Source organism: Rhinatrema bivittatum, chromosome 2, assembly GCF_901001135.1.
Source record: "Rhinatrema bivittatum chromosome 2, aRhiBiv1.1, whole genome shotgun sequence".
Taxonomy (NCBI): domain Eukaryota; kingdom Metazoa; phylum Chordata; class Amphibia; order Gymnophiona; family Rhinatrematidae; genus Rhinatrema; species Rhinatrema bivittatum.
In genome coordinates this window covers 522,214,096-522,235,504 of record NC_042616.1, presented here as the reverse complement: position 1 = coordinate 522,235,504, position 21,409 = coordinate 522,214,096, and positions in this window count along the sequence as shown.

Here is a 21,409-nt window from a genome sequence, read left to right as displayed (position 1 = left end):
TGCTGACAGCTGCCACTTCTGTCAAAAAGGAGGCGCTAGGGATGCGCTAGTGTCCCTAGCTCCTCCTTTTACCGCGGACCCTAATTTGCATACGGGCCGATACTGAATTGCATGCCCAGGACACTGGCCTGTGCACATGGGAGAATGGGCGCTCGCCAGCTCTCCCATGACTTTTACTGTATCGGCCCACATGTAAGTTATTAGGGGGCTAACAACTTAGCTGTTACAGGTCGATACTGTAAGACCGCGGGAGAGCAGACAAACGCCCGCTCTCCCGGCGCGCGCACCAGCCCTTCGCCGGTGCGGGCGATTCAGTATTTAAATGAGGTGACGCGGGAAAAACGGGGAAAAGGAGGCGCTAGGGACACTAGCGCGTCCCTAGCGCCTCCTTTTTGTCAGGAGCGGTGGCTGTCAGCGGGTTTGACAGCCGACGCTCAATTTTGCCGGCGTCGGTTCTCGAGCCCGCTGACAGCCACGGGCTCGGAAACCGGACGCCGGCAAAATTGAGCGTCCGGTTTTCGGCCCGACAGCCGCGGGCCGAATTCAAATTTTTTTTTTTTTACTTTTTTTTTACTTTTGGGGAGGGTGCACAGAAAAGCAGTTTTTACTGCTTTTCTGTGCACTTTCCTGGCGCTAATTTCTTAGAGTAAAATGTGCGGCTTGGCTGCACATTTTACTTACTGGATCCCGCGCGCATACCTAATAGGGCCATCAACATGCATTTGCATGTTGAGGGCGCTATTAGGTGCCGCGGGTGGGCCGCGTGTTTTCCTCCCCTTACTGAATAAGGGGTAAGGGAAAACACGCGTCCAGAGCAGGCTGACAGTGCGCTCCGACGGAGCACACTTTACTGTATCGACCTGTAAGTCAGGGACAGTCTGAGAGCTTTCATGGAATAGACTTAGTTTTTGGGTACTTGCCAGGTTCTTATGGCCTGGATTGGCCACTGTTGGAAACAGGATGCTGGGCTTGATGGACCCTTGGTCTGACCCAGTATGGCATTTTCTTATGTTCTTATGTTCTTATGTTTCTGGGATGTAGCAAAGTTAGCTGGATAACTTAGCTGGATAATGGTGAAATGTTCAAAATATAGCTGGTCAATTTAAAAAAAAACAAAAAACCTGTCGGCACAGTAGGCCCAATTCTACTCACTCCACTCTCCCACAAAATACTTAAAATGATGCTAGATATAAAACCTGATGCATTCCTCCAAATTCCCCAAAAGAATTACAATAAGTTGCAGGTGATAGTACCCCAGAGTCTCATTGAGTTTCAGCTTCTGGCTTTCTCCTAAACCCCATCTTCCCCACTCATACCCACCCACAACCGTTACCCCAACCCTTCCAATCCACCCTGAAAAACCCTCCATCCTGAGAGTGCAGTCTTCATCTTCCTTATTGCTTCAAAGATATTGACTGAAGAATAGCTGATATCCATCATCTGGCTGTGCAGCATAGACCAACTTTACCCTGCAGCTCCTTCGCCACTAGAGATGCTGCCTGCTCCTACATCAGCCAACTGCCACCAGTGTGCTGCAGGAAAAGGTAGGCCTATATAGTGTTCTGACTGGCCCAGATGACACTAGTGAAATGGATGCTACCCCTCTCGATATTGCCAACTGCATCTCAAGGAAGATCTAATTTGAAACTCCAGTGCAACCGTGAATAATGTGGATTCACAATGTTCCTTGCTATTGAGAAAACATATTCATTAGGAACATGAGCAAGAAAGGAAATATTAGGTGACCATGGTGAGTTCTAGCTAGACTGTTGTCTTGAGTGTCCAGTATGCTAACAGTTCAGTGACAATGACCTTAATGGGCTCTCCAAGGTACCATTTGATTGCAGTTTCTGTAGGCATCTCCTTTTCTGGGTATGTGAGGAATACTGGTCTCTGCTGTCAAATGCTGTTTTTTGGGACCTCCGCAATAAAAATGGATACATTGCCTTTTGCTAGGTCATCCCCACTTCTAGATATTTTGTGAATTGGTTAATTAAGAGCGGATCTATCTTACTCTGACACATGAGCTGCAACATTGGTCAGTTCCCTTCATCTAAAGTAGTTTCCATTGATAGCTGATTACTGTACCAGTCTTTTAGTTAGTCTCTGATCCAAGACCGTGTTTCATCTTGACAGCTTTGGACATAGCATAGTGATTAGATAACTGAACTAAGAACTAGAATAAGGCCTGAAAATTAGGTTTACGCAGCTGTGTTTGCAACGCTCCGCACTTCCAGGCTCCTGGCCGTTTCTGAAGTGTACCATACCTTGTCTGTACCCTGCTTTTGAGTGTACTCAGCATTGTAATCTGCCTGTAATATGGAATTTGTACCAGCCATTCCTCACCTCCACCTACGTAGGTTAGGTATCTCAGCTATGTGCTCCACCTAATACCCCCCAAGAGAAATCCCCTCTTCTTGCTACACTTACTGCTTTGGTAACCTAGTCAGCTGCTCCTAATTTATTTTGATCTCCAGTCTTCTAATATGTGATTTTCCCTGTTTTCTCTATACTATCCCTATTCAACCATATTTCTGCCTGTTAAATGTGCAATATTTGGTTCTCTGTAATTTGCAGCATTATCACTCACACCCAAATTTTTACCTGCATTACTCTACGGCTCTACAATGCCTCCTTTAATCGACAATTATTCATTATCATACCAGCCAGGACACCACACTAATTTTCCCCTCGCTTTCACACATCAGACCGCACACCACAAGACAACTCAAAACAAAAGAAGGCTTATCCCAATACACACACTCACATGCACACAAGCCATCAGTCTCTCTCTCATTACCATTATTCTTTTCAACGCACAATCACTCCAAAAGAAAACTCATCTCTTACATGACATTCTCATTGACTCCAAACCTGAAATATGCGCTGTCACGGAAACCTGGTTCAAACAGCATGACACTCCCCTCATCAACCAACTACCCCTAGACAGCTACGATGTTTTCTCAATCCCTCGAAAAAAGAAGAGAGGAGGCGGCATACTCCTGGCTGTAAAAAAGGACTTTCAACTCTTGGCCCAGAAATATGACATCCCTAATCAATATGAAATTGGCTTCTTCAAATCAAAATCACTCCAACTATGTCTCATTTATACCCCCCCAGGTCTCCTTGAGAAAGATTCATCCCCCCTTATTGAATTATTTGCTAACTCGTTATCCCCCGACGTACCCACGATTCTCCTAGGAGACTTTAACTTACACATAGATACCATCCCACAATCCCCAGCATGCGAAGCATTCATGTCCTCCCTCGAAGCCATGGGTTTCCAACAAATTGTGAACTCGCCCACACACAAAGCTGGCCACACTCTTGATCTGATTTTTATCAACTCCCACTTCAACATAAGCAACCCCCCATCATGCATGGCCGTACCCTGGTCTGATCACTCCCTGATTCAAACTAGACTCACCCTCCCTCAAAGTTCTACTATACTGCCCAGTCAGCCCATAGCATTCAATTTTCGCAAATCCTGCGATATAGACACCATCACACAAGCATGCTCGGATATAGGCAACCATATTGATCTCTCCTCCACCGACAACGCCTTCTCCACCTGGGTTAATTCCACCCTCAGCATCGCCAATAAACACTGCCCTTTAATAACGAAAACTGTAAACCCAAACCGTAGAAATCGAAAACCCTGGTACACGCCTGAGCTCAGGGATCTTAAAACCCATCTCAGAGCTGCAGAAAGGTCCTGGCGTAAGCACCAATCCCCCGCAACCAAAACAATATACTACCAACGTATGCATGAATATAGAAAGTCCATACTCCAAACCAAACGAGAATATTACGCCAAAAAAATACATGGTCTGCAACACAATCCCAAGGCCCTCTTCTCCATGGTTGCCGATCTAACCTCGCCCTCCCTCACACAACAACCTGCAATTTCCTCAAAAAATCGGTGCAATGAGCTTGCACAATTTTTTAAAAACAAGGTATCCTCCATCACAGCACAATTCTCTCGCAACAGCTTCAAAATCTGTCTCCCCTCTATAAACTCACCAGTCTCCCTTTCCACTTTTGATTCCTCTTCCTCCCTGGAAGTTGAGAACATCCTAAAAAAAATGAAACCCTCTTCACATCCCTCTGAAACTATTCCTTCTAAACTCTTACTATCTATACCCAAAGTGATCGCCAAACCTTTATCGAATATTCTTAACTGTTCCTTAGAGCATGGCACAGTCCCTAATTTTCTCAAGCAAGCAGTAGTGAAACCGCTACTCAAAAAACCCAATCTTGACCCTGCCACCCTATCTAATTACAGACCCGTCTCCAATCTACCCCTCCTAGCTAAAGTCCTGGAAAAACTAGTTAAGTCACGCCTATCTGATCACCTAGAACAGAACAATATTCTCCCATCCACCCAACACGGTTTCAGGAAGCATTTAAGTACTGAAACCCTACTGCTCTCCCTACATGATACCCTCATCAGAGGAACCGACTCAGGATCCTCTTACCTGATTGCAATGCTTGACATTTCTGCTGCATTTGATACAGTCAATCACGATGTCCTCCTCAATATCTTGAAGAGTATCGGGATTACTGGCAATGCCCTCACCTGGATTCAATCGTACCTCCAAAATCGCTTCTTTACTGTTTTAGTGGACAACAATGAATCTGACCCCATCAGTCTCCCTCAAGGTGTGCCCCAAGGATCCTCTCTCTCTTCTACCCTCTTTAATATATACATGCTTCCCCTTACCACGCTTCTCACTAACCTTCACATCAAGCATTTCATATATGCTGACGATGTGCAACTCATTTTCCCATTCTCTGACTCTCTACAAACTGCGCTACAGAACTGGGAATCCTGTCTCTCCTCTATCAACCAACTTCTCAATGACATGCAGCTAGCTCTAAATCCCAACAAAACTGAACTATTAATCATATCTAACAGGCATCCGCTCCCAGACATTCCTTTTGCATACTCATCTACCACTTTCCCCCCGCACACTCGCAACCTAGGTGTCCTTATTGACAATCATCTCACCTTTAAACCATTCATTAAATCCATCCTAAAGGAATGCTACTTTAAGCTCCAAACGATAAAAAAACTCAGACCCCTGCTTCATTTCTCCGACTTCCGCACAGTTCTCCAGTCTATCATTTTGTCTAAAATAGACTATTGTAACGCTCTCTTCCTCGGCATCCCTGCAATACATACCAAGCCTTTACAACTTTTGCAAAACGCCGCCGCTAGGATTCTGTCAAACACAAGAAAAAGAGACCATATTACCCCCACACTCATAGAACTACATTGGCTCCCAATAAAATCACAAATTCTTTATAAAGCACTCTCCATCATTCATAAAAGTCTGTTAAACTCCAACCTCAACTGGATCAACCCCCCCCTCCTCCCCCGCACCTCCAACAGACCCACCCGCACAGCCCTTCAAGGAACCCTTCGTGCCCAACCCATCAAAACTTTCAAACTCTCCTCTACTATTAGCAGAGCTTTCTCCCTCGCCAGCCCCACCTTATGGAACTCCCTACCCCATGATATACGCCTAGAGACACATACACCCAAATTCAAAAAAAACTGAAAACCTGGCTTTTCCAGCAAGCCTACTCCATATCCCCCCCCACCACTTAGAATTTCCCCCATTAGAGAATTCCTCTATAATATATACTCTTCGAGCTATGACTATGAATGCCTTCGATTTAAGACTAAGAATTTGCCTGCTGTTTTTTGTACTTTGAACTCTCCTATCTGTGTATATAGTTGGTTTACTCATATTGATTTATATTTATATCTAGTTTTCACCCCCCTGTTTAATGAACTCTATTGGTTATACGTAAGGGCCCCGCCCAAAAGTTAATCTTGTTCCGCTGTTATATGTAAGGGCTCCGCCCAAAAGTTTTTGTTTTTTGTAAACCGATGCGATGTGTCAACGGATGTCGGTATAAAAGAGACCTTAAATAAATAAATAAAATAAATAATAAATATAGCTGATCCTTTTTCTTGTCATTTAGTTCAATCAAATCAATGTAATCATATTGCACAACACTTTTTAATGTTACATGTGTGTTTTTATTTTTATTTTATCACACTTAAGTATTAAGTTAAAGAATTACAGTATACCGCATCTACGGTTAGCCCATAAAGGGAATTTTAATACACTTTACATATAGCTTATAATATTGAATCATGTATCTGAACAACTGCGGCACCCCCTGGTTAAAGTACAATCCATCTCGAATTTATTTATGTGCCTATTTTTAAACCGTTGTGATGGTATATCACTAAACGACAGTATATAAAAAATTTTAAATAAATAAATAAATAAAATAGTGCAATTTTATGACACCTACATTTGACACAATAATTTTTTTTCAGGATTCAGAGAATGTATGTCAGGAGGTTATTATTTACAATTTTTAGCAAACATCCCCTCTTTTACAAATCTTAGGGTCAGTAAGTGTTTTCAGATAAAGATGTCTAAAAAATAGACTTTTTACTAAAGATCTGCAAACAATTCACATCCAAACTTGAGTCAGGCAGAATTCAGTTGGTCCTGTGGGGAATTATGTTTAATTCTCCCATAATATCTGGGTATTTATAGGAAATCTGGAAAAATTACTTCAGATGTCCAGGAAATATAACATCAGATCCAACAGTATGACACAATCCACTCTGTTTCAAAATCCAAAGGACACTTTGCATCCCCTTCAGATTTTTTTCTGTGGGTTTTCTTTCAATAAAGATTGAACACAATAGGAACAGTAGATAATTCCAGTCCATAAGAACTGCACACAGTTCTAGGCTTCAGGATAATCAAAATGGACAACTTAATCAGACGCTTCAACCAGGTTACACAAATTTATTTGATGTCTACTTCTTGTGAAAACCATGTATGTTTGTACTTTTAGGACCTGATTTTCAAAGCCTCACGCCTAGTGCATGCATTAGTACACACAAAACCTGGTTTTGCATATACTTTTAAGTGAACAGGGACTACATGTTCTAGAGTTGGGGTGGTGATGTGACTCATGCATACACCTTTGTATTTTCAAACATATGGGTGCCAGTTATCATGCACAAGTTGCACCCTGCTTGGAGCAGGTGTAATTCTGTGTATACCCTGCCAATTAAGGAAGGAATTTCAAAGCAAACATATAAACATTGCACTCACAGTCTTTACCACTAGGCAGGGATTTATAAAATTACCCACCCCAGGACTGGAGTTTTCTTTCTCATTTTCAGTGGGGTTAATGAACCTAGTTTCCATATGAAGCATTTTCCAATTTATTTTATGCTTTTGCAAAGGTCTTCTGTAAATCAAATTTCCAACTTATGAAATATGTTGCACCTGATTATAAGAACAAAAAGAAGGAAGAAACTGATGAATGGGAAAACTAAAATTCAAAGGATCAACATTTTATTTCAAGGTCATAGAACCTGGATTTCAGAAGCATCTATGTTGCCTCATAACCCCCTCCGTTTGCTGCTGTGTAATATAGTATGTCTGCAAGACATGATGTCAGCCCAGGTTCAGTGCATCCCTAAACTGTGCAGGCAAGAAAATGGAAGAGTATGAAAGCGGAACACCTCTACATACGGTCCATTTCCTAAATCCTCTCTCTAAGCGACACACTTCTTGCTACTGTTGGAGAAAAAAATGCTGGATTAGATTAACCTTTGGTACCACCCTCTTTGACAATTCTTGTGTTCTTATGTGTAGATGCTCATATGGTGAAAAAGTTTTGACTCCACTTGCACAAAAGGACATATTTAATGGCACTGTGTGGAGGTGTTTTATGGGATTAATAATTAATAGCGCTACATGAATAATTCATAGATCTTTCAAACGATACACTCTTGCTACTGCCCAGGGTAAAATTTACTGTTTCTGTTGAATTTTACCAATATTTTGCTTAGTAGTTATGTGTTTATGACTCTACTTGGCTGACAAGTTTTATTGAGTAAATCAAAACCCTGAGCTATTTGCCCTTGGTAGTACTGTCGTCCTTCCAGGATCCAGAAAGCAAAATTGTGAATTCAACACCACTTCCCAGCGCTGGTAGTACATGTTACGTCTACTGTTTTCTGCTAGCAGTCGTGACTCATTTAATGATTTTGATTACTTTGGTCTCATAAAAACAACAGTGAAAACGCTATGACACTTCCAATTGTCTCATGATCACTTTTATATTCCCTGTAGCTAAACTCCTAATTCTGTAATTTAATTTTGTTTCTTACCTTTTAAAATCCACTCTCTTACTTGAGTTAAAAAGTAAATGAATGGCAGTACTATTTTCATTGCAATGGATCAATGTGTAGGAAAGAAATTAGATGAAATGCTAGCTGCATTCCCTGAGGAAAACATCTTATAATTATGATAATATACTGCCTCCCTCATAAGTCTGTGAAGTATAAAATGCTGCAACTTAGCTAACTTTAATTAGCTATATTTAGTAGTTTTATGGACACTGAACAAGCTGCCTTAATTTGAATGCATTAGCATCTCATTTACATGCTTTCCTCAAGATATTTCAGTTTATTGCTGTAACCTTTGTGTGGCCCTCTTTTTCTGACAAGCATAACAAAATAAAAACAAGATGTCACTGCATCTTCCTTCGCTGAATTTAGGGACTAACTCTGCTTGTCTGTTAATTTGTGTTTGAGATTCTTCCATATTCTTTCAGGATGTTTTCTGTGGTGACCTGCAGCAGGATAGATGTTATAGACAGCTTTTAATATAAATTGCTCCAATCCTAGTTGAAAAAGAAGTTGAGCACAAAATTAATGACTCCACCATCCTTCAGCACCTAAAGGCACACAGAGAGAAAAATAACATCTGCTGCTGAGGAAAGCTGAGAAGGGTCAGAGGTCTTTGCCTGCATCTGCATTCACAGGGACACAGAGTGGAAAAATAAAGGGTCTCTCTTTGTTGCGACTCAGCACTATTTTAGAAAGCGCAGATACTAACTTAATTACCACAGTTCCCTCTTGCACTGGAGCACTACAGACAGCCATAAATCAATACCTAAGGTCACATTGCAAAAAGCACTAAAAAAACAGTCTTTTCTCTCTCTCTAGCATATTATTTTGCCACTTCTGCATCCACATCAATGAAGTTTGATATCAGCTGGATAACTGCAGTGATTACAAAAGGAATCAGAATTACAAATGCTAATGCTAAAACCTACAGTAGATGGCTTAGCTGACAACCTCTGCGTCTTCTTTTTCTTGTCTTTCACAGTTAATAGACCGAAATGATGCCAGCTGGCTGCCAAACAGTTTAAGTAAATTTGCATATGTGTTTGATAATGGATTTAGGTTTAGGTTTCTTTTTTTTTTTTTTTGCAGTTTTTCCTGCCACCATTCTAAGCACGCCTGGGCTGCCTGAACACCCCCTGGTCTCTGCGCTGTTTCAGTATGTTATGTCTGATTGGAGATAAGGCTAGGGAATTGAGGCTTGTCAAGGAATGATAGGCTCCCATTTGATTTTCAGTGATCTGGGCTAGTCCTGAGATTGGGCATTTACTATAACAGAAATCAGTTTGCGAGGAGCTCCTGTCAAATAACTACATGTGGCAGGTACTGTGGCTAGAAGTCTGATTTTCTAAACCTCTACCATGTAAAATGGCTATAAAGCTAAAATGTTGGAAAAACAGTAGGCTAAGCGTCAGTTACTAGATGAGTGTCACTGTGGAGCAAATAATCTACTTGCCATGAATGAAGATTCAGAATACAAAACACTGCCACTGGTTAAAAACTAGAGTCCATTCTTCATCCATATTACAGTACTTGCCTTAACACAAGGTAAAATCCATTTCCCTGTACCAGCGAATAATTTAATGCTGTCCAACCCTGTGATAGGACAGAAAAGAAGACGTATTCTAGTCCATTTATGAGGAGTGGGAGAGGAGGGATTGTGTACGCCTTCTGGTTCAACAGGGGACACTTTCAGGTGGATTTTGAAGGTTTCTTTTGGGTGGGAGGAAGACTTTTCATCCCTCCTTTATTTTTTTAATCAGAAGGGCAGACAGGAAAGATGAATGGGCTGTCAGTTCTACATTATATTTGTATAAGGGGGTACAGAGTTGAGAGAGGATTTAACCAGCTAGTGTTGATCTGCAATGCTAACTTGCTAAGTTTTAGCAGGCTAGATTTAAGAAGATTAACAACTGAAATTCCAGTCTCATCAAGCTACGCCAAGAGTATATTGTACAAATCTACTTCACTTTTCCCCTTCAACATGCTAAATTACACAAAATGTTCCCTGATGTATTCTCTGACAGTGTGTGTAAAAGTGCTCCCCTAAGCCTATCCCAATCCCCAAACTCCCACCTCCAGATAAAAGCTCCCCCTATTAGGGATGTGCAGCCAAAAAGTTTTCGTTGCATTCGTGATACGTATTCGTGGGGGGTCAATTCCATTTCATACGGAAGTATGGAGAATTCCATAAGTTGTCGATCTGTCAATACGTTACTATGGTGAGTTAAATTTGTGTCCCAGATAAAATTAAAATTAACTACAACCCCCCACCCTCCTGACCCCCCCCCCCATTGACAAAAGCTTTTTTATTTATATTCACTGCTGTAATTAGAGTGTTCTCACTCATTCTGACAGAGACACGGAGGCACTACTTTCTGTTCTTTGTCACATTGTAGTAGACTGGAGAAGCAGTACCAGTAAACACAGATTTCTGTATCTGTCTGACTGCACAGTTCACTGCATTGGTTCTTTGCAGACAGATTAAAAAGATCAGAAATACAGACTTGGCAGATTGTTCATTTTATTTTCTTTCTAACAGTTATTTTTGTGTGTGCAAAAGGAGTCAGTCAGCAGTCAAAACTTCCAGTAGCTACTTTGAAATCCATCATGCCACTGCAAGGAAAAGGGAGAAAAGGGAACGCCAGAAACAAAAAACCTAGCAGGTGCAGAGGATAGGGTATTCCTGCAGAGCCAGCCCAGCCTATAAGGAATACAAGCAGTATTAGTAGCAGTGAGATAAAAGAGAGCCCCTACATTTAAAAGAAACTGCTGTAGCCACAGAGAGATAGCTCAACTATAAGAAATTGAAATTGGGAGAACATATGTAACTACCATCTATTCCTCTCCCTCTTGCTTTTGAGCAGAAACAAAAAGTTGTAGATTCATCCGTGACTGGCATTAGCAAGACAGGGGCAGGGACAAGGACAACTACATGGTCAGTAGAAATTCAACATCAAAAACAATGTACTTCTCAATGATTACTGCTTCTAAGGAAATAGAGGCAGTATTTACAAAAACTGATTCTGAGGAAGAAAAATTGTGTCTGGAATTCTTTGAGTCAGAAGCTATGTTAGCCTCCAGTGAGGAGGTGGAGCTGGTAGATGATAATGATGGTGATGACAGCAAACTATAAGAACAACAGGTAGTGTAGGTAGAGAGCATAAGTGATGCCCTTGGCCTTTTACTGCATGGTCAACCCTCAACCTCAACTAAAGCACCGCCTCCAAGTATGCATAGAGGTTATCATGCAAGACATCCCTGGTCTGCAGGCACTTTAAAGTAAAGAAGGACTCATGTTTTACAAGGTGTATTCACTATAGTAAGGTCATCAGTCCTGGGAAGGTACTGGGGTATTTGATAAATGCTGGTATGCAGCACAGAAACACCACCCAATTGCATTGGCATCAGGAGAGGGTGGCAGTACTAGCCTGAGGGAATCCCTATATATCTCAAAGCAAAAGCTGTAGCAAAGGGATTCAAAATGGGAAGAGTTTTCTACAACCTACTCAATGGCCCCTTTCACCAGTCAGGTGGCAGGCCAACAGCCCCTATCCATGTGTCTGAAAAGACAAAACACCATTGAAGAAATGGGGTGGTGATCTATATCTCTGTCCTAGGCCAATATGCAGTTGCATCCGAAGTAGTGATATGGTGTTTTGGGGAAAATGATTGCCTTGAATGACTAACCACTGCAGATAGTGCAGAACCTGGGCTTTAATTATCTGCTGTGCCTCTTTTCCCCCAATTAAAAAGTATCTCCAGGACTATATTTAATAGGAAGCAGGGATGTGCATTTGTTTAAAATGAATGTTAAGTCCACAATGAATATTCCTCTTTTGTTTCATTTATTGGCCCACAAAAAAGAATGGATGCTTCCCATGAATGAAACGTATGTCATTTGTTTCATTCATTTACATTTCCCATAGAAAATCATTGGCTGCATTGTAAGAATAGAGCTTGCCGGTCTGAGGTTCAGGCTGGTCATGTGGAAGTTTCCATAGAAACCAGTCCTAATGCCTATGACTAGTGTGAGGTCCGAGAATAACTAGGATTTGTTGTCAAGGAAACCAGACTGACAACGTAAGGGGAAGGTTTGGAATGAAGCATTTTTCTAAATCTACAAATCACTGATCTGTGTATATTACTTGTAGTCTGTGCAGACCTTTTGAAACTGCATTTTATTCTTTCTTTCAAGAAAGAGACATGGCTTTTGCTGTTGGGTGAGCTTTATGTTTTATCATACTCCACAGTGTTCTGAATCAACAGTGAACTCTTGTTCAAATTCAGAACATTCAATTCCAATCCTTTTGGCTGCATGTTCATCTGCACAGGCTTTTAATTTTTATTTAATTTAACATCTCACTGCCACTGACTAAGAGGAAGGCTTGTGTTTTCAAGTCCCCTCTCCCCTTCTAGAGAAAGGCTGTGGCTGCTGGTTGAGTGAAATAGCAACAGTGCCAGCCAGCAGTAGTGCTGTGCTGGCTAGCCATGCCACGGTGCCCAAGATAGAGTGAGGCTTTTTTAACTCTCTCTGTCTGGGTCTGTGCACCAGATTCAGTACATCCACAAAGAAATCAGGCAGTGCCAGTCACCAGTTACAGTTACAGCCAGTCACTTTGTGGATTAATTTTGTTACTGAAGTACTAGTGCATGGTTGTACTACTCACACCACACACATATTAGAGCATTATTCATCATTCTGTACTTTGTGCCTGTGCGTGCATGCAGTGCACTAGTCTGAAGAGCAAAACACTAAAATAGTACTGTATTTCATTCTCTCTGTGTGTTTTTCAGCTTTACACAAAGTCATCACTTTAGTCAGTGTCACACACACATCCACTCCATTGAAAATAATAAAGATTAAAACATCTTTTGTCCGTCATTTAAATCCCAGTAATCAAGCAGTGCATCTGATAAAATTCCATCATGTCAGGGCAAAGGTACTAGAAACTGTTGCATGCCCGCAGTTGGTAGTGGATTTTTTTTTTTTTTTTACAAGGCAATAACAGTGAGTTCCCCAACCAAAATAAAAAAGGGATGTTTCAAATCCAAAACATCATCAGGCAAAGCAGGCATGTTAAGCCATAAGAAATTGAAATTTGGGGAGGATATGCCAGCATCAGCTGTGTCTCAGCTGTTGTGCGTCCCGGCTGCATTGCTGCCGTGGTCGGGCCTGCTCACCTCGCACTGCCCTCCACCAGTTCCGACCTTGCCGCAGCTGCTACCTCCCGACGTCCCCAACGCTCTCCGCAGGTGTCCTCGGCCTCTTCACAGGCCTCTCAGCGGAGCTCCCATAGGGGCTCCGCATCTTCCATCTCCTTGGCCCCTCCCTTAGGCGGGCGTGCGGCTGATGTCTCACCCTTTAAAGAGCCAAGCACAGGAAACCCGGGTCAGACGCACACAGATGACATCACACGGCCACAGTATATATGGTGAGGCTCTGTCCCCAGAAACTTGCCTTGGCAATCGGGTCGACACCTCGGTGTTTCTAGTTTGCCTGTTCCTTGCTCCTGTGCCTGATCCTGTGTTCATGTCTCCTTGTTCCAGTGTCTCCATATCCCAATTTCCTCGTGGTCCTCCGTGTCTCCAGCGTCTGCCTTGTTCCTGCTCCACGTTCCCTGGTAGTACTCTTCTGACTGATTCTTGGTACTGACCTCTGCTTGCCTGACTATGACTGACTACTGCCTGGACCTGACCTTTGTCTGCCTACTGACCATGTTGACTACTGCCTGGAACTGACCTCTGCCTGCCTGACCACATTGACCCCCGCCTGGAATTGACCCTCGCTTGCCTTGACTATGCTCGGACTGACCTTCTATTTGACCCCCTACTTTGGCTGATCACTTCTGGATGGATACCCTGGCTTTGACCCTTGTGCTTCACTCGGACACTCTCTTTCTGCCTTCTGTGACTACCAGACTGACCTGCTTGGACTCTGACCATGGCCTTCATCTGACCAGACCCACAGGCCCTGCCTGTTCCATCCAGAGAGCCTTCCTGAACTGCTATCTCCCTGAGTTCTCCGGAGTCTCCAGTTCAGGTCTGGTCCATCCTCTCTGCATCAGCCATGCACCCTTGCTCGTGGTAGGCACAGCTCTCCACTACCTCTCCGGGATACCCTCTGAGGCCCACCTAAGTTCAGGCGTTCCGGGTACCCAAGGGCTCAACCTGCGGAAACCCCGGACTGTTATTGGCGAAGCTCCAGCTAGCCTCTGTCTCCTCATGTGCTCTGCCTCCTACTGGCAGACGCTCTCTAGGTCCGACCAGAGGGTCGTACCAATCCTGCACCAGACCAAGGGTCCACCTCCAGCACAACATCAGCCAGACTTTGTTGTGTCAGAGAAGAGGGAAAGAGCAGGCACTAGAAGCAGCTGCAGAGTACAATCACCAGTGCCTTTGGAAGTAGAAGTGCAAGTAGTAAAACCTAAAGCACCAGCAACGCTTATTAAAGCAAAAGCTGCAAAAACAATTTTGTCATTTTTCTCCTCTGAATCAGAGGTAAAAGAATCTCCCTTGAAAGGATATCCTGAAGCAAAGATGAGAGAGGTGTTAGCTGAAGCCCCTCTATTAGAGGGATTAGTGAGAACTGTGTTAGCCTCCACATCAGTGATGGAGGAGAGAGAGGCAGAAGCTGATGGTGAGGGTGAGCAGGTCACACTGGCAGTGTAGGAACAGAGGATGAGTGAATTTTCTGCCACAGTTTCTCAGGATCCATCTGCTCCACCACCATTTCAGTGTCAGCATCATTCCCCCCCCCCCCCCCCCCCCCCCCAAGGATGCAGACAGAAGCAAGGGATCATGAAAGAAATCTGTTATCTGGAGGCATTTTCAAATGAAGGAGGACCCATACTTTGCTCGTGCGAAGGAGATTAGCCAAGGGAAGCAACTGGGCCATTTAATTAGTTCTGGGATGGAACATGTATTATTTATTTATTTAACACTTTTCTATACCGACCTTCATGGTAATAACCATATCGGATCGGTTTACATCGAACAGGGTAAACTGAAATAGAAACAAACATATGAAAGGAGGAGGCAAAGTTACATTCAGCAAGGAGGGTAAACTTGGAAGCTTAATCAGCTGGAAAGAGAGGCCTAAGAGAGAGGCCTAAGAGAGGTAACATCACATGAAGAAGCAGCATCCCCTTCAATTTGTAGCTGGGGATGGTAGTAGCAATAGTCAGGGAATCCTTTATGAAAGCCAGAGGACAATATTTGAAAAGAGGATGCGTGTTCCTCAAGTTGCTTCCAAGCCTTCGGCTCCTTCTACCAGTCAGGTGGCAGGCCAGAACAGCAGTCCTAAGCTATACCTAGGAAGTGACATCCCTCAATGGAGGAAATGGGGTGGTATTTGGTGGCACTGTCATGGGAAAAGAGGCAGGTATCATCCAAAGTGCTGACCAGGATCATCGGTGAGATGATTGCTTTAGATGATCAGCCCCCTGCATGTAGTGGAGAGCGTGGGTTTCAGGCTTTTGCTGCAGGTGTGAGCACCAAACTATAAGTGTCCTCCAGAGCACCTTCAGCAGAAAGGCCATCTCCAGTTTGTAAAATCATTGCCTGGTTACATCCTGGCACTGCTGGGGAAGACACAGGGGTGCAGTGTGCATTTTCAAGTGACAACTGGACATCCACAAATGCTTCACATTTCTTCCTCTCTCTGAAAGCACATTGCCAAGACCTGGCTGAGGTAGGGGCAGGCAGCATCTCCACAGGGGATAGAGTAACAGGGTGGAGGTGGACTTTCATTCACACTCTCCTGGTAGATGGTGCCCATACCTCTGCCAATATTTTAGGAGCCATTAGAGAAATTCTGGAGGGCTAGCAGCTGGATGAACCAGAAGTCTAAATGCAGGGTTTCTTTGTCACTGTCAATTGCTCTAATATGGTAAAAGCAGTAACCAATGGGGTATATCAGGGTGTACTATGCTGACCTTAGCAATGAAGGAGACCCTAGAACTGAGGTCCAGGGGCCCAGAGCATGTCTACCTGCATGGTTTACTAGAGAAATATAGGAAACTAGCTGGGCACTTCCCTCAAGGTGTAAAGGCGGGGGACCTTCTCCGTGAAAAGTAGGAGGAATTAGAGATGCCTCACAAGCATCTCATTTAAGATGTGGGCACCTGCTGGAATTCTGCCTTCATGATACTACAAAGGCTAGGGGAGCAGAAGACACCCCTACATGATCTGTCTCAGGAAATGGAAATAGGTGTGCAGGCCTCCCTAGGGCATCATGATTGGTCAATCACGAGACAACTTGTGATAATCCTGAAGCCCTTTAAGGATGCCACAAAGAAGCTGAGTGCCACAAGTGCCACCTTGGGAGATGTGATTCTGATAGTTAACATCCTGTTAAAAAATGTTGGGAGCTTTCAACCCAAAGATGGAATGAGAGAAGAAGTCCTGCACTCTCTGGTGTCCTAGGAAAAACAGGTAACAGAGAGATTAGGATCTCTGACCAGAAACCCCACATACAAGCTCACTATATAATATAATCCACATGTGAAAGGGACACTTGCACTGAAGGCCAGCAATCTGACACATAGGAAGAGCATGCTGGCAGAGGAGGTTTGTCAGCTGGAGTAGCAAAGGCTGAGGCAGAGGAGGGATGTAGCAGAGGAGGAAACACCATTATTGGTCAGGTCAGATAGTAGTGTAAATCAGAGCAGAACTCTATCATCACCCCCAGCACTCAATCCTCCACTGTAAAATGGAAACATTCCTCACTTCTGTCCCATCTGGGAAGAAAGACACATGTCCAACACAAGCAAAAGGAGATGTCAGCTCAAATCTTGGTGACAGGCTATCTCGCAGAGATCATCAAGGACTTGGACACAGATGTGCTGACATATTAGGTCCACAAGCCCAGCATCTGGCCAGACCTAATGAGAGTGGCTCAGTGCTATTTCGCTTGCCCATCAATGAATGTGCCCAGCAAAAGAGTGTTTTCAATGACTGGGGACATAGTAAGCCCTCATCAATCCAGTCTGTTACCACACTTGATGGTAAAGCTGGTGTTGCTGAAAATTAATCTGCTTTTGCTTGGGTTTCCGGGTTTTCCATGAGAGTGGCAAGAGGAATGAAAGGAATTTGAAGGTTCTGTAACTGCTCTGCCTGCCTGCCATGCTTCAGTACCATCAGTGGGGCCTAGGCCTACATCCAGCAACATCCAGAGACTGATTTCATCTGTCTGCTGTGTTCCCAATACTGCCAGTTGGGGCATACTTCTAGAAACACACTGTTGCTGTCTTCCAGGCCTGAGAAGCTATTCCTAGTGCCTCAACACACCAATGCTGAGTTCTGCTGTGTCCTCAAAACTGCCAGTTATGCCACACTTCAAGAAACACACTACTGCTGCTGCATTCCAGCCCCAAAAAGCTATTCCAAGGTCCTCAACACACAAGTGCTGTATCCTGCTGTGTCCCTGCCAATTGGACCATACTTGAAGAAACGGACTGCTGGTACTGCCTCCTAGGCCCAAGAAGCAACACTGCCTGTTGGGCTACACACATCTTGTTTCCTCCTGCCATGTCTTCAAAAACATCACTGGGGGCAACATGCACTGACATCTTCTGCCTGCCTTGTCCTGTTTACCACCACTGGGGTCTCATCAATCCTGCTGCTTTCTGACTTCTCCCTATCACTAACACTGAGGCCTGTCACATCCTACTGCCTCCTAACATGTTCCTAACAACAACATTAGGGTCTGTCGCATCCTGCTGCTTTCCTGACACATTCCCATCAACAACACTGGGGTCTGTCGCATCCTGCTGCTTTCCTGACACATTCCCATCAACAACACTGGGGCCTGTCACATCCTGCTGCCTCCTGACTCATCCCCATCAACAATACTGAGCACGTGAGCAACTGCTCTTTCATTTTGGAGTGTTGGTCACAGGTTTTACATGGTTGCTCACATACATTTTTCTTTGTGCTGTATTCAGAAATGAAGCGCTAACACTGGCGCTCAAAAATTGTTGGTTTAAAAGAATTGTTGCTCACATGAAAAAATCTTTGCACGCACCTTTTCACTCCTTGGAGGGAACATTGGCATCAATCCTCCTGCTTCCTCCTAGCACATCACTAACAACAACTCTGGGGTCTGACTCAGCTTATTTCCTCTTGACTCATCCCCATCAACAATACTGGGCATCAGTATTTTAGCTTCCTCCTAAGACATCCTCATCAATAACACTGGGGTTGGACTCAGCTTACTTCCTCCTGACATGCCCCCATGAAAAACTCTGGGGCTTCACTCCTCATCCTACATCCTGACATGTCCCATCAACAACACTGGGACCACTCCTCTTCCTTCTTCCTGACATATCCCCATTGATAACACTGAGGTCAGACTCAGCTTACTTCCTCCTAATATGTTCCCATCAATAACATTGGGGCTTCACTCATCCTCCTACCTCCTGACATGCCCCCATACACAACAATGGAGCTTGTCACATCCTGCTGCTTCCTGACTCATCCCCAACAACAACACATGGGTTTCAGTCCTCTTGCATCCTCCTTTCTCCATCAACAACACTGGAGCCTGTTACATCCTGCTGGCTCCTGATATGTCTCCATAGACAAGACTGGGGCCTGTCACTCTCTGCTTCCTTCTAACATGTCCCCAACTGGGGTATGACTCAGCTTACTTCCTCTTGATTCATCCACATAAACAACACTGGCATCTGTTACATCCTGCTGCCTCCTGACATGTCTCCCGTCAACAACACTGGAGCCTGTCACATTCAACAACTATTTTGGGCAAAGCAGGCAAGGTAAGTCAGTGGAGACATGCATCAGTGGTGGTCTTTTTACCTCAATAACTGTTTGGCAGGGGAAATCAGTGGATGTGTTTGTCAAATACTACTGGGACATGATGCCACTGAGATCCTTTGCCTCCTTTTCTCCAAAAACTATCATTGAGGCCTGACCTAATGTATCCTGCATAAGTCTGTCTTACTTCAAATATAAAACACTGTGCATATCCTCCAAACCTCAGGAAATTATATCATAAAAAATGGAGGTAATCCAATAACTATTATACCATATTTAGATCCATTTAAATCAACTTCTTTATTAACCATTTACAATGGGCCTTTGTGAAACATTAAAACACATACCATACACCCAACTCTTTTACTACTCACACATTCATTCTCATACTACACATACATGCTTTACCCCCACATTACCATACTCACATCCATACTAAACCATACTTTATATATCCATAAAAATAAGGCTTTCACATGTTCACATATGAGGTGCAATACCTTATAACTTCCACTTAATGCCTTATAACCAATACATTGAATCAGTATATTTTTACAGGCAAGTCTTCCCTTGTTTTAAATCCCAACCGGTAGATCTTTCAAACCAAGTCTAGTCTATCTTTGATGTAATCTTGAAAACAATCCGATCAAAAATATTTTTTACTTACATGCAAAGTTTTACAGGAAACTATTCAAAGGAGACTTTGTCACATCTCCCATCAAGGCTTTGTCTTGCCGCAAGGGCACACATTCCTCGTCCCGCGCTGGGGAGCGCCCCTAGCGTTCCCTTCCACCGCAGCACAACAGTTTGCCAAGGCTTACTAGCATTCAGATGCTCAAGGCCTCCTCCGCAGCGCAACAGTATTATAGCTACACTTCTCACTATGTTGCTCTGCTCCTACTATTCCAGTTTTTAAAAATTATTGATTTGATAGTATCCTTTGTGTTGAAACTCAATTGCAATTGGGTTCTTAGATTGTTTTTTAAATATCGTTCTGAGTCCTTTTTAAATTTAAAGGTTAGAGTTTTTCCAGATGTGTCCAGACAGACACAGAGGAAGAGGCAACGGTTTTGCCTCTTAGATCAAGAGTATTCCTGCTAAAGTTTCCCAGCATATGTTATATTAAATATAAGGATGCTTCTTATATATTCTTTTTTCCTTTTCAATTATCTTTTTTTTATTAGCGATAAAGTGGTAGTAGTTGTAGTTAGTAATCTTATCTCTGATTGATTCCCTAATAATCATTGCACGATCCCCATTGTATAAAATCTGCCATGACTTTTAAGTGCTGTTATTTTCTTTTGTTTGATTGCTTGAAATTGTGTAATTGGATCTCTCTTGGCAGGCTTGGGGAAAGTTGGAAAGTTTGCGGTTTTCTGTGGTAGTTTGATCTTAGCTTTATAGTATACATATTTACCTTCTTTCTTTTTCTGTCTCAAGATTATTCTTGTACAAACTTTGAAATTGTATAAATAAAAATTAAAACTAAAATAAAATAATTAACCAAAACCACTTCTGCCGCCACTGCCCCTAGCCCACTCACTCTGTGTAAGAACTGTCAAATACCTTTGGGGGTGTTATGGCTACTCGCAGTATCACTCTGCTCCTACTATTCCATTTGTAAAGATATAGCACCACTGCTGCAATTGCCATTCCTAGCCAGTCTTGGTATCTTAGAGTGCTTCTTCCACTGCTCCAGCTGTGTTCAAAGTTCTTGCCAAATCCTCATCCCCTACAGTACTTGCCCACTTTTTATCTTGCCCTAGCCATAAGTTGCTTTGCAAATGTACAGTATCACTTCTCAGGCTTTTCATTAGAGATGGGCATTTGAGAGAAATGAAATAGAAAATGAGACAAAATTTCCTATTTTGGATACAATTATGGTCCCCCGCATCTCAAAAAAGATATAGTTGCGATGGAGAAGGTACAGAGAAGGGCAACCAAAATGATAAAGGGAATGGAACAACTCCCAAGTGTGTATAAAATGGAAAGCAGCACTGACAGAAGAAAGAAAATAGTTTAAACTGTTTTTCGGGATCTGAACAGCATGTGACATGTGGCGGATAATATTTATCATAAAAGGAAAATAGTGAAGTAAAAATCGAGTGGATGAAAGATTGAGAGATTGGAACACTGTGGTGTCAAACAATTTAAGATAAGTGGCTATAAGTGATTTGGAAATTTGAGCACTTTTTATTAAGGGTTTTTAGAGTTGGTGACACACTATGCATGATTGAAGCAATTTTGAAAAAAAAAACAAAAAAAATTATGGGGAGAGAGTAAATGAGGTAATCTAAAGTACTAGATACACAAAACTGGTTGCAGCCCTTTGTGGGCAAGAGCCAGATGACTGTAAGAGCACATTATTTTCTGATACGATTTCCCTGAAAATCA